Raw genomic sequence first — 14198 nt, 5'->3', positions numbered from 1 at the left:
ATCAGGATGCATCTGAGTAGCCAACATTTGCTGAGATGTCTTCATTGCTTTTTCTTCTCTGTCACATTAGTACTGAACAAGTGCAATGGTTCTGTCATATTTCATGTGGGGAATATACGTACATAAAGATATTTAAATCATATTCCGGAAAGGGGTTATTAACACATTTTCCTTCCACTCAACTTACCTTGAGCTGACAGGAGTGTTAGATGCTCAAGGCCTGACAGGTTTCAAACTATTCACTGCTGGAAAGAAATCTTCCGAACACAACATTCCTATTATTACAAGATATTTTATCCTCAATATAACTATACCCTGAATATGAGGTAGGTGGAATATTTGCAAGAAACCATTACTATCTGTTTCTGAAGAAGGCTTCAGATTCCCCAAATGTAGACAGCAGAATGAGTTTGACGAAGCTTTCTCAGACACCCCATATTCCTTAAGCTGCCCCACGTGCACTCTGATAAATAGCAACATTGTCCAAAGGAAGAGGATGTTCTGCAGAACATTATTCTGCTGTTGAGGTCAATAATGATTTGTTAGCTACCCAGAGGTCACTTTATGCTGAAGGAGAGGGACAATGGATAGATGATAGATAGATGATTGATAGATAGATAGATAGATATCACACACACACACACACACACACACACAAACTGAGACCTATCAGGTGCAGAGCCATTATGGAAATAACTCAATAAATGCCACTTGCATGTTCCCAAGCCAAAACATTTTCCTGCCTAAGGTGGAACAGCAAACAGCACCCCATTCCAAGTCAAGGAGCATGGTGTCCACAGCTGACTAAGTTATTTTGTCACCTTGTGAAGAAAACCCCTTTCCTTGACAAAAAAACAATAGTGAACAAACAATAATTTCTTACCATTCCATGACATCCAAAAGCATTTGCCTGAAGCAGCTGCCTAGTCTGCTAACGGTAGGTCCAGTCCTGCCTTCTGGGGTGGTGAAAACACATCCTAAAGGCTATGGAAAGTTTAAGTGAACAGGTCCCTTCCAGCACACAGCTGAGGAGCAAGGGTAAGGCATGAGATCTGTTCTGGTGCTTAAGCACTCAGCTGAGCAATGGTTCTAGTTGAAGCAGGACTGGGAGCTCTCCTTGGTCCTGCAGACACTGCATTTGACATCCTGAGGCCTGTTACAAGTGCTTCTCCAGAACCAGTATGGAACAGTAGCAAATATTTGCATTGTTTACCTTGTACATAACTACCTACTCTAGCAAGGTAGAGTTCTCATACCCCACAATATTTCAATGAAGGAAATCCCAGGCTTTTGAGGATTAGTTGAGAGAAAATGCTGTGTCCTTGGACTTCGCCCATCAAAAGACAATGCTGAGTTTGAAGCATGGGAAATATTTAATGGCACAGGTTGTAGGTCGCAACAATATTGATTTGCCTATCATTCATACTTCTGACCACTGCTGTTTGATTAAAGGCCAACTGGCAAGTACAAACAGGAATCTGATGACGTAATTTTTTAAAAAGAAGAAAAGTGAAGAGAAGTGATATTGCACAAAGTCATGGAAAATCAAAGCAACCTCCCCCTATCTAAAAGAGAATGTTATCCTCAAACCAGCCCTGGTAATAAACCATCTTTCCCACTGTTTCCAGTGTTGGCTAATTAGAAATCTATTTGTGTACTAACAAACATAAAAGGCCCCATTTCAGTAAAAAGTTTAAATACAAGGTTCAAGCTAAAGCAGAGGAGTTCTTGGGGTGTAATTTAAATACTAATTAGGCAGTTTATGAGAAACCCAAGACTTTAAGAGTTCACAGACACTATGTCAGCCGAACAATGCAAAATCGCACATTTTATGTAACCGAGTCCACGTGTCACTGTATTACAATTGATAGCAATTGGGCTGTGGTTTATCAGCCCCTTCTTAGAAGACTCAGTGATCACTGGTCTACTAAATGAGACCTGACAATATTGTTATTGCTCTCCCAATTATGTTTTCTTATTCATCTCAAGCAAACCTTCCCAGTTTTACAGTGCAAAGAAAACCAGGATCTGGCATAGAATTGGGCTCCACGATAAGTTACACTTCCATGATTTTTAAAACAAGCGGAAATAATTGCCCTGGAGGCTGTGGATGCTAGTTGAAAGTGAAGCATGTATCTGTTCAAGGCTTAAGGATATACAGCACAACCATATGATCTGTGTACTCAACAGGACTTACTCTCAGGAATGTGTGGCTAGGGTTGCAGTCTAAGTCAAGGATGTCCTTCTGCAAGTGGCAACCCATCTTTTTAGACATGGGGTTGTCTGACAGCAATGGCAGGAGGGAGAAGCCCTTGTTCCCAAGCCCTGCATGTGTATACACACACACAGTGAGAGACCTCCTCCTGCTTTGTAAATCTCTTCACTGCCCTCCCCTTCCAGTTAATCACATGGCCAACGTCTCCTACTGGCAATGTTCAGCAACTGCAGGCATCTCCAAGCAGGAACCAGAATGCAGCATACAGGAAGCACAAAGCAATACTACCCAAGCAGCCATCACATTTTCATCCCCCACCCCACTTTAGGTAATAAAAACAATGTAAATGTACAAATATACAACAAACCACCCCACTGTGCCTGTAATGCATAAATGTTATTTACTTAACAATACTGACAATAACTGCATGTGCACATTTTCACATGAGTGTGTTTTCCCCCAGGCCTTTAAAAATGTAGCCCTGGCAATAACACTGGCAGATCTTGCCTTAAACAGGGAAGTTAATTTACACATAATCATAACATTCCACACCTTCCCACACCGTTCTTCCACAGATACTGTTTTTTTTCTTTCAAAAGAACACTTCTGGTACTTTGCTGTATCATTTCAGCAAGCACTAATAAATTACCTACTTCTATTTCTACTTCTCATTTAGAAACAGAGCCTGTGGTGTAGGACAAAGTATATCACCCACAATATCTTAACTATTCACAATGTCTCAAACAAGAAAAGTGTGCATGGTTTTACATTAACACCAAATATGACACACACACACAAAACCGCCTTTTAATATGCATCACATCTTTAACATCTCCATGAAAGCAGCACTATATAATTTCCTTAATTCTCGCTGGCATGTAATGCAATTTGAACAAGATTTGGTTAAAACAATCCTGCCACATTTCAACTGCAACCCTAACGTTTATTGATAGATCTGCCTGACACAATTCCCTTACCCAATAGATATCGCCATCTGCAAGTAATTGCTTAATTTTCTTTGGGATTTATCATTACTATGCAGCATAGACACTGAGAAATGGGAAAGCTGTAGCTCAGAGGTGGAGCACAAGGTCCCAGGTTCATCTCTGACATCTCTGAGTAGGCTGGGAAAGACCCCTGTTCTAAAACCCCATAGAGCCACTGCCAGTCACTGCAAACTGTAAACTAGAGGTAGACAACTCTCCAGGTGTTGCTGGATTCTAACTCACATCATTCCAGACCACCAGTCATTCTGCTGGCGGTTGGTGGAAGATGGAGTGCAGCAGCATTTGAAGGACCACAAGTTTCATACCACTGTTGTAAATAAATACTGAGCTAGACAGACCAATGAAATGACTCAGTGGAAGGCAGTTTCCAATGTTCCTGTGATATGATCATTTAAAAAAGAAACCAGATTTTCCATGTTGGCAAGATCTCTCCCCCCCCCCCCCGGCCCCCAAGCACAGGAAAATTACTGACACTTTTGCCACAAAATTCCTGACTAGTAAATATTGAAAATGTGCTACTTGGGGAGGCTAGAGAAAGGGTCTGTATATTATTGCTTAATTTGTTAAAAGTCAGGGGGGGGGGGAATTAACAAATGCAAATCACAAACTCTAATTGCATTTGCTCTTTCCCATCAACATTAATAACTGTTTGAGCCATCAGAAAGGCTTGATGATACAAAACCACATACAAAGGAGACTCTGGTGGGACCTTGATTATTGCTATCTTTATCTCATATTTACTTAATCTGGCATTTTGTATTAAATTAAGTTTGACATTCTTCCTCTGTCTGCCCCTCTTATTTTGCTATAGGGCCTCCTGTTCAGTAGCCCAGCATGACTTAACAGCCTTAGCTACCCACCACATGCAGACAGAAGTCAATATAACACCATGAATATTTAATTTGATTTTGAACTGCTAGCTAGCCTTACTTCATTAGTATTTTGTTGTTGTTGCATAATTCATTATTTAATTCCAGGAATCATATTGTTCTGAAAAAAAAAACAGTTAATGATGTCCTGGATTTCTTGTGGGATCTTAACTGTCATTGTGAAGTAAAAAGCAAGCATTTGTTCAAAACGTTTGTTCCCGCCATGAAGAATTTTCCATCCATGAGATCTTTAATGTAGACCTTTCATAGAAACCTTTTGCTATTCTGCATAGCAGTATATCTAATCAAATATTTAACCAAATGGTTACATTTAATCAAATTGTTCATATCTCCTGAAATGTTGTTATATGGGTATTTAATGTATTTTCACTTTTTATTGTATATTGTTTCCTCTCTTTATTGATAATATTGGATTAAGCCCAACTTTCTTGTGTTAACTTCATAACCAACTACTGTACTCTTCCAACATTTCCATTAATTTAATTAATAGACTTGCCTCAGGCTGTCTGGGCAGTGGGGAACATTATCTGCATATAGAGCAATTATGTAATCATTTCTCAAGCATTCATCATCGAGTTGTCTGATGGCCGTTCTGAAATTGTATTAATGTGCCACAGGGCCTACTGTTCCTTCTGGACCCTTTTGTTATTAGTGTGGAATGCTGAATCAGCCTTTAAATCGAGATTACTATTCAACAAATATAATCTATTAGGGCCAGTGACAGTCTTTAGTGGGTCCTTGGCCTGGTGCCACTGGCAGGCCCTCTGTCAACTTGGTCCATTGCCAAGTGCTGCTGCTCCCATCAGAGTCACCATGCAGCATGGCTGTTTGCTGCCATTGCCTGGCACTCCCCTGAACCCTCTCTTTCCTGTGAATATGTGGTGACACATATATGGTTACTAGGGGAACCAAGCTGGTATATTCTACAGTGGATGGCTGCAAGGGTAGAGTCCACAAGATGCCATCAGACAGCTGCATCTTGGGGGACGTTGCCACCCACCACAGAATGGAGCTAAGTGTCGCCTCAGCTTCCATAAGAAGTGCCACTACCTCTGGATAAACATTTTACAAGGAGGAGGGGGCCAAGGTGAGTGTCTGTTCAGAGTGATAGCAACAAGCAGCAGTGATGGTGGCGAGGGTGGCAAGAAGCACTTCTGAGCCCTGGGCCACTGCCAAACCATGCCGATCCCCAATTCTGACTCGGCAATTCACAAAATACTTCTTCCAATTATAAAGTTGGACTTGCAGCTTTCTATATTTTCTTTACATTCTCTTGGCAGGGGGTTGGACTCGATGGCCCTTGTGGTCTCTTCCAACTCTATGATTCTACGATTCTTCATCTGGTGTAATTCTGCCCTCCTACAAATTGTTCGCTTTCCTGAAGTAACAACAACAACAACAACAACAATTTATTTATACCCTGCCCATCTGGCTGGGCCTCCCCAGCCACTCTGGGCGGCCACCAACAGAACACCAAAACACAATAACCTATTAAACATTAAAAGCTTCCCTAAACAGGGCTCCCTTCAGATGTCTTCTCAAAGTTTGGTAGTTATTTTTCTCTTTGACATCTGGTGGGAGGGCGTTCCACAGGGCGGGTGCTACTACCGAGAAGGCCCTCTGCCTGCTTCCTTGTAACTTGGCTTCTCGCAGCGAGGGTACCACCAGAAGGCCCTCGGCGCTGGACCTCAGTCTCTGGGCAGAACGATGGACGTGGAGACGCCGAGGCCGTTTAGGGCTTTAAAGGTCAGCACTAATACTTTGAATTGTGCTCGGAAACGTTTCCTCTTAAATCTCATTAAGATGGCCAACTTCCCCTTTTCACGTTCTAAAACATCTCTCTAACTTTTCTGTTCTGAACCAACTTTCTCATCCTGTCCCCAGACCTTATCTCATTTCTTCCTTTTTCAACCCAGTGTTTTATTTGCCAAAACTGGGAGGTACAGGTCAGTTTGTATTGAAATCCACAGAAGCAGAACACCTCAAGCATGCTTAGCACATCCCCCCTCCAACTGTAGAATATGGGGCTTGAGGTGGGGGTTGGACCAACAGGTTCAACTATTTATTTATTTTGTTTCTTCCCTCAGGTTCAACAATTTTGATGTGTAGTGTTTGTTAGTTTTACACAGAACAGGCACTAAATTGCACACAGTTTTTCTTTTCTACACTGCCAGAATCAAAAATATGCTCAGGTACAAATGGTTTTTGAATATTTGAGCCACTTTTACAGTTGAGCATTGTGAGAGAAACAAAACACATCGTGTATCAAACAGAATTGCCAATGATCTTTTTGTGTTTTCTTTTTATAGGCATTTGCTTTGAAATAACAAATTGGCTGGCAGATGTAATGTTTTATTTACATATTGTTTCAGTCTACTATAAGGGGGGCAATTTACATCCCATCCGGCTGCTGAGGTTCACCCCCCAAAAAATCATTGGGTCTATCTTCCCCCCACTTTTGCTGCTGCCAAAATTGGTGGGGTCTTAGAGTGCCAGGGAAAAAATGACTGAGGGTGAGGAAAGGAGATAGAGATAGATAGATTAGATAGATAGATAGATGATAGATAGATAGATAGATGATAGATAGATGATAGATAGATATAGATAGTTAGATCGATCAGATAGATGATAGATAGATAGACAGATCACATATGCAACAAACAAGTGAAAATAAAACTCTAAAGCAAAATAGTCATGCTCATATGCAACTAGGTAAAGGTAAAGGTACCCCTGCCCGTACGGGCCAGTCTTGACAGACTCTGGGGTTGTGCGCCCATCTCACTTAAGAGGCCAGGGGCCAGCGCTGTCCGGAGACACTTCCGGGTCACGTGGCCAGCGTGACATCGCTGCTCTGGCGAGCCAGAGCCGCACACGGAAACGCCGTTTACCTTCCCGCTGGTAAGCGGTCCCTATTTATCTACTTGCACCCGGAGGTGCTTTCGAACTGCTAGGTTGGCAGGCGCTGGGACCGAGCAGCGGGAGCGCACCCCGCCGCAGGGATTCGAACCGCCAACCTTTCGATCGGCAAGTCCTAGGCGCTGAGGCTTTAACCCACAGCGCCACCTGCGTCCCTAGGCAACTAGGCTGCATTTAATGATCCAGATTCATGAAATACGGGCTTTCAGAGTCAGATTTACAGAAGGCGGCTTCTCAGCTCTCCCAGTGCAACATCCATTATACTTGGGCTTCTTGCCATTTGCTCAAAATGGCTTCTATGGATGTTGTCCAATTCACAAATTAAAGGTCTTAGTTTCTCTTTTGGTTCTAACAAACGGCCAGCACTTGCTATCACAGTGACCACTCCAAATGAGGCATAATTAAGAAGAGCACTGAGCTTCAAAGCTGGTACATGCACACAATTTCATAGGACCCAGTCAGCTGAAGTGCTGCTCAAAATGGCTCCTTGCTGCCACTACCAGGCACTGACCTTAACCCCTTCCTCCCTGCAAACATGTTTGCCAGTGGTGGTGATCCTTGCTATGGAAGATGAGCCAGTTATTGGCTCTGTGTTCTACAGTAGGTGGCAGCAATATGTGGTTCTGTGACACCTAGTAAGTTGAGCTGCACATTATGGATGGTTGTGGGATTGACACACAGCTGCTTCTTCCAGTGCAACACTGTGTTTCTGACAACAAACACTTCTGCTCTTATAAATATGGGAAATGGTGTGCTTGATTGGAAGGTGCATGTCCATGTATACACACGTCTCATTTGACTGTATAATGTACAATGTACAATTTAAGCAAAAAGCAGCAATGTTTGTTCCATGTAAGAATGGGAAACGACGCAGAGATTTAAATCTCAGCCTATTTAAAAGACCCCAATGTGCAACCTTGATAAGGATTGCAGTCAATTAACATAGTTATCAGCCAAATGCATATGGTCTAGGCTGAAACAAGGCCACTGTCTCCTATACTCGTACATAATTCTCTGCTGAAAGTAATCACATGGTAGCCATGGTTACACAGCACAGATAAGAGCTGTAATTTTTGTCTAACAATGTCAGAAATGGGAATGAATTCAGAAATGTCTGATTTCCTTTGTGCACATGAGCATGCGCGCACGCATACACTCCTGTTCTGGATTTATTTTCATTTATTACTCTCTTGTCACACAGAGGCTTTAAAAATAGCTAAATAAAAATATGTGTCCATGTTTAGTTTTAAAGACAACAACAACACATAGCATAAGGTGCAATAGTTGCCACAGCACAAATTGATTATTATTTTTCCTAAAATGAGAAGCCCAAGCCATTTAAAGACAACTGTTTCATTATTTTTTTAAAGCACCATGTGCAACACTCATCCAAAGCCAGCTTATCAGAAGTGCAACAAGTGACAATACATCAGCTGGCACAAATTCAGTTTGTTGACGACTTCTGGTTATGAGCAAGCTTGTAATCCAAATACACGCCTACATGAAAGTCCAGTTGAACCGAATTAGACTTGATCCTGGGTAAGCCTGCATAGCCTAGGACTCCCAAGTACTGTAAATGCAGTGTTTCCCACCCCACCCTGGGCTATACATCTGTATGCTTATCAAGCTGTATTGAAATACCCTCCCCTCAAATCATCTTATGCACCAGTATCAGCAGAGTCTGAAAACACTGAAGATTAGAAACTAGTAGAAGAGAAACTGTGGCTCTTGGACAGGAATGATGTGTGCTGGGTGATTTATCTATTTGGCCAATCCATAGTCTAAAGCAGGGTTTCCCAAACTTGGGTCACCAGCTGTTTTTGTACTACAACTCCCATCATCCCTAACTAAAAGGACCAGCAGTCAGGGATGGTGGGAGTTGTGGTCCAAAAACAGCTGATGATCGAAGTTTGGGAAACCCAAGTTTGACTCTAAAGCCTGCGTCCACATGGTTGAGTCTCATACCAGTCCATCTAACTAAAAACTGACTACTCCAGGTGCCAGTGGCTCTCCAAGGGCTCAAACAGAGGATCACTCAGATCCCTCTTCCCTGAGCATTTGCTAACTGGAAATGCCAAGGATTGAAACTCGAGAACTTGAGAACTTCTACATGCAAAACACATGCTCCATCATTGAACTACGATTAAGCAAAATGGGGGGAAATACAGTTGACTCCACCCTTTAAAGGCGGGTGGTACACACATGTGGTAAATATATACATGGACTTAAATGAGGAAAGATCAGGGTTAGGTCACCTTCAGGAGCTACTTCACCTCTCCCCAGGGGTTTAGCTTGGCCAGTGCACTCTCAAGGGGAAATTTTTATAGTCTGGAGAATATGGCATCAGCAGATTGAATTGCTGTTATTGATTCAGCTACACAGTGAGGTTACCCAAATGCACAACCAAAGAAGAGTTAATCAGAGATGGCAGCACTTGGCGGTGAGATAGGATGTTACTTCAGATAGATTTAGATACCACAGAAAGCAAAGGGTCACCCCCTGCTTTTTTTTTGCTTGTCAAGTTTTATGTGTGTCAAATTCATTTGCAAACCCCATAACCACTCTCCAAATTAAACCAAGATGCTCAAAAGGAGGGGTGGGGTGTAAAATAAAGAAAAAAGAAAATGCATCTTATTTCATAAACCTGAAGCATTGTGGGGAACTCAGTCGATTTAAATCTTACCTATTTGTAGACCATTTTTCTATGCTACACAGCAGTGTTGGCCAAAATTGGGCAAAGCCACAAGACTTTACTCCAAAATTATCTGCATCTACTGGATCATTACTTAATGCACATGCTGCAGGAAATGATGTTTTAATCCAAAATGAAAACTTCAGTCAGTTTACAAAAGGGGGGAAATGAAGCACAAATTCAAAGTTAGAGCCTTTCTAGTTTAACTTTAAAAATGATGCAGGGGTGTGTAATGATGTGATTTCATCACATTAATTGGTACACTGAGTAGGTGACTGGAGTTCATGCTATTTTTTGTCAGGCATTTCACAGTAGATGGACTGTGGAAAAACAGGAGCAATTCTAAATAAGAATGCGCATAACACACTGTCATATAAACCACTCTGCTAAAGTGCTTAGGTTCTTGTCTACTATTTCTACACACTGTCTGCCCTCCACTTGTATTCTCATAACAGCCCTACAAAATGCCACTATTTTAATAGTGGAGGGTTGAAGGGAAATGATCACAAAAGATGCCCAAGTCTCAGTGATTGTTGACAAGAATAAAGATATATGATGGAACTCCCCAAACTGGTTATTCCAAGGAAAGAACTACATGCCACAAGAAATGCTGTTGAAAATGGCATTTCCCTGTTGAGTTCCATCCTCCTGCTCCATAATATATTATACAAACAATGCAGTATCTGGGTGTCTCAACTTTCTCCACATTTTGTCAGCTGCCACACTATTTAATGACTACAGGTCACAGTTTAAATTCTGCCAGATTTTACAAAACCACAGAGGGGGTTTGATTTGGTCCAGAGCTGCCGTTTTCCATAGAAGGGCCGTGCTGCTTTTAAGCATTCAGTTCCACGCTGAAACGGTTCCTACTTAAGTTATTTGAGAACTGTGGCCAGAAGCAGTTTGTCCTGTGATACCACACAGAACGTGTCTTAACGCCACTCACTCTGCTAGAAAGAGACAGGTAGACCAGCCAATGACCCCTGTAGCTCAGGGACATGTAGGAGGAGAAAAGGGTCAGGAAGGGCTTTGAGAAGACGTTGGCGGCATTGAGGAATTTCCTTGACTTAGCCAGTCATGGAGACGTGCACATATATTGTTCTGGGCAGGGAGTCCTAAAAGTTTAATGACAGGCATTCTGGGTATTTGCATCACCGTTGTGCACAGAGGAGGGGGAGGAATAAGAGACTGCACAACACGGGGCAGAGACTTGCCTGTATGATGGATGAAACCTCCAAACACAAATGTGTACCAGGTGTTTCAACAGAGGTACAGCTAAGTTCCGTTAAGAGGCTCATTCCCCACCGCCCGCTCACGAAGAGGTGGAGAGGGAAAGGGCATTAGAAACAGCACCAAAATTATACATGCGCAAAAGTGGAGTAGTTGGAAGGCGTTAGAAACATGGACGCAGAATCGCATTGCAACTGAACTCATTCACAGCCTGACTACAAACGATTAAGGTGTGTTTTTCAAGCCTCGAAGGGTCAGGGCTTTGCACAAGAGTTATTTATGGTAGTCTAAATTAAGGACACAGCCTCAGGACATCCCTTCCCCCTTAGCCTGGCTTGAAGGGTCACACAGGCTTCTCTCAGCACGAGTACAATGGTTATGACAGCCCATTATAGGGACCAAATAAAATACTCCTACAATGTAACCCACCCCTCCTCAGTTGCTGGGAGCGGGGAATGTTTTACTCCCCAACCCCAATGCCTTACAATTGGGACAAAAGGCCAGACATCTCACTGCTCTTCCTAATCATGGCAATGCCAGAGGGTGGAGTGTCCAAGCTAGAATGCTGGGGTTTTTCTCTGCAAGCCTTTAAGTAAAGCAGAGTTCCTCACATGAGTTCATCCCTAACATCCATCCTTCTGTGTATGTGTATGTGCATGTGCATGTGATATGCACATCCCTAGGGCCAGACAACAACCTGTTCATATTTGTTTTCTCTTATTTGCCAGGAACCCCAAATGCTTTTATTGCAATAGGAATAGCTAAATATAATGGTTTGAGAACTCTTGGGGTAAATGCCATGTTTTGCTCCTGGCAGTGAAAGAGAGAAAAAAAATGTCAAGAGCTTCTCTGTCTGGCTGTAAAGCAGATAGATCTCTGAAGGCTTGAACTGAGTGTGCCTTACCCGGTCACTGTGATAATAAAAGAAAAAGACTCGTGACAGTAAAAAGTCCAGGCTTGAACTGGCTTTTTATCTTTGCTTTTGTGCAGAAAATGAAGCTATCTGTTTCTTCCATTCTTGTCAACCACTGGTTCTAATGATTGCACATAGCGGCAATGCACTCTGAGTAACTAGAAGGGAAAGATGGAGGTGCCTGCAGTTGTTTATGCTGCTCAGCACAGTAATCTGTAGTGAAAAATAAACAAGACAAAGGGCTTCTCTAAGATATTTGCCTAGAAAATTCCATGGGCGTATATCAAAACACTGTAATTTCTAGAGCTAATGGTTTGCAACTAGCCACTGACTGACAGCACCTAAGAGATAATGGCTCCAATTACCTATTTAATAATGCAATATTTTTTGTTTTTTATGGCATATGTATCAAGGTTCATCAGAATATGGCACAATGTCAAGTATGCTGTAAGCCATCATATTTTGCAAGCAGCTGCTACTGGGCTTTTCTTATACTGGGCTTGTCTCAATTTGAGACAAAAAGAAAAAGGGGGAAAAGGATCTGCTATTGGAGGCTGGGGGGTGGGCACTGGGGTGAACATGCTCAAGAACATGGTCCCCTAGCATTTTTACCAATTGGAGCAATACATTAATGTGGTTTGGTTGTTTGGTCTGTAGGCACGAGGACATGTGCTTAGGACCAAGACTCTGACTTAGAATTGACTTTGTACCAACAGGACCCCTGCGTCAGGCTCTACCTAGTAACAGAGCCTGGGCACAGACAATGAGACAACGGCCCTCTGCTGCAACCACTCTGGAAGCTGGTTTGCTCTACGCAGAAGGGGAAGCTTGAGGATTCTTCAGCCTTAACCTCCAAATCTAAAAATACTCCCTTATTATTAGCGTCCGCATTCAAATAGGGCAATGGCAATTATATACATTTTTGGATGTTAGTAGAGGGACTGGCACTGGTCTTATTGGCTAAATAGAACGGTGCCAGCCCTGTACCAAACTTAGGTGACAATCTGTATATAAATCCTTTCCAATATAGCCCAAAAACATAGCCCCAAAGCAGTTACTTTTGCAATACCACCAACTGCCTCAGGAGGGTCAAAGTGAGTTACCTGAGGGTCTAGCTGAATGAGTTACCTAAGGGTCAAGCTGAACGGTGTGAGTAATCTCTCACCTTTTAGCTTGAAAGGGGGGAATGTGGTGGTGGTCCAAAGGGCCATAATGAATGTGATAATGTGAACCCCTATAAATTCTTGAGTGTGCTTCTAATACAGAAGTTATGGTAACCTGTTGCTTTATGAAACTGACGATTTTGCAAGTTGCCACCCCCACTGGGGCAGAAGTACAGCTAATATGTGAATCCCAAAGATAAAGCTCATAAACTAGAACATAAGTTGATCCATGGTGCAAATGGCTACGCGTAACACAGGTTCCTAACATGCATACTAACACAATGTAACAGATCACAGTGAGAATCAAAGCTTAGTTAGCAATGCTTATTGCGCATGTGTATTAAACATGAAATGAGGTAATGATGTACATGATCGGTGAAAATTGAAATCCTTTGTTTGAAATGTTATAAATACCACTGCCTGGACCCCTGGGTGTGGTTGCAGTTTTGCGAAACAATTTGAAACTGTAACCTACGGCCTAGCAATAAACAACAATGGACTCCTCATCTCTGAGTTTTATTGGAGTAAACTCAGAAGATAAGCTATTTTTGGCTTACAACATAAGGAAGTACTCCACACAGCTCATAGTTAAACTGTAGGACCTGCTCCCATAAGGTGTACCAATGGCCCCTGATTTGGATGATTTAAAAAGACAAATTAATGGGAGACAAGGCTATCAATGGTAACTAGCCATAACACTTATTTGTGTGTGCTACCTCTACTGCCAGAGAATAGCTCTTTCTGGGAATTGCAAGTGGGGAGAACACTGCTTCACTCATTCAAGTCCTGCCTGGAGGCTTCTAATTGGCATCTGCTTGGCCACCCTGAGAACAGGATGCTGGGTTGGATAGACTTTTGGTCTGCTCCAGGAGGGATCTTGTTGGGGTTGTTGGGTGTATATGCTGCAGAAGCTCAGTTGAAGCGATTAAGCTTACCACAGAAAACAGCCATTTAGCGGAGTTGTCTGTACTAGGCCAGCACCAACATACATATACACACTATTTGCAGATGTTACAATAGTCTTCTCTCTCTGAGCCCAGAGAAGGCTCTTTGCTTCAAAGTCCTTGCTGTGTTAAAGGCCACAGCCAAGTCCTGATTTAAGTTCCAACTTCTTCCTCAGACAATCTCTTCACAAAATTCTTCACATTTATCCCTATTCCGACAGAAATGGG

General features: G+C 42.4%; 1 protein-coding gene and 1 long non-coding RNA gene across 2 annotated transcripts in view; one reads left to right on the top strand and one right to left on the bottom strand.

Moving 5' to 3' along the window:
* ANK3 (ankyrin 3) overlaps positions 1 to 14198 on the bottom strand; it is a gene marked incomplete at its 3' end in the record, with an annotated part of 355068 nt that overhangs the window by 234372 nt on the left and 106498 nt on the right. The window lies entirely within an intron of this gene.
* LOC309370451 lies at positions 5070 to 13530 on the top strand. The gene is made up of 2 exons (XR_014168577.1): positions 5070 to 5199; positions 12580 to 13530. It is a non-coding gene; the product is annotated as an uncharacterized lncRNA (long non-coding RNA).

Source organism: Podarcis melisellensis (assembly GCF_964234715.1).
Source record: "Podarcis melisellensis genome assembly, chromosome: 5".
Classification (NCBI taxonomy): domain Eukaryota; kingdom Metazoa; phylum Chordata; class Lepidosauria; order Squamata; family Lacertidae; genus Podarcis; species Podarcis melisellensis.
This window is presented reverse-complemented; position numbering and strand designations above follow the sequence as displayed.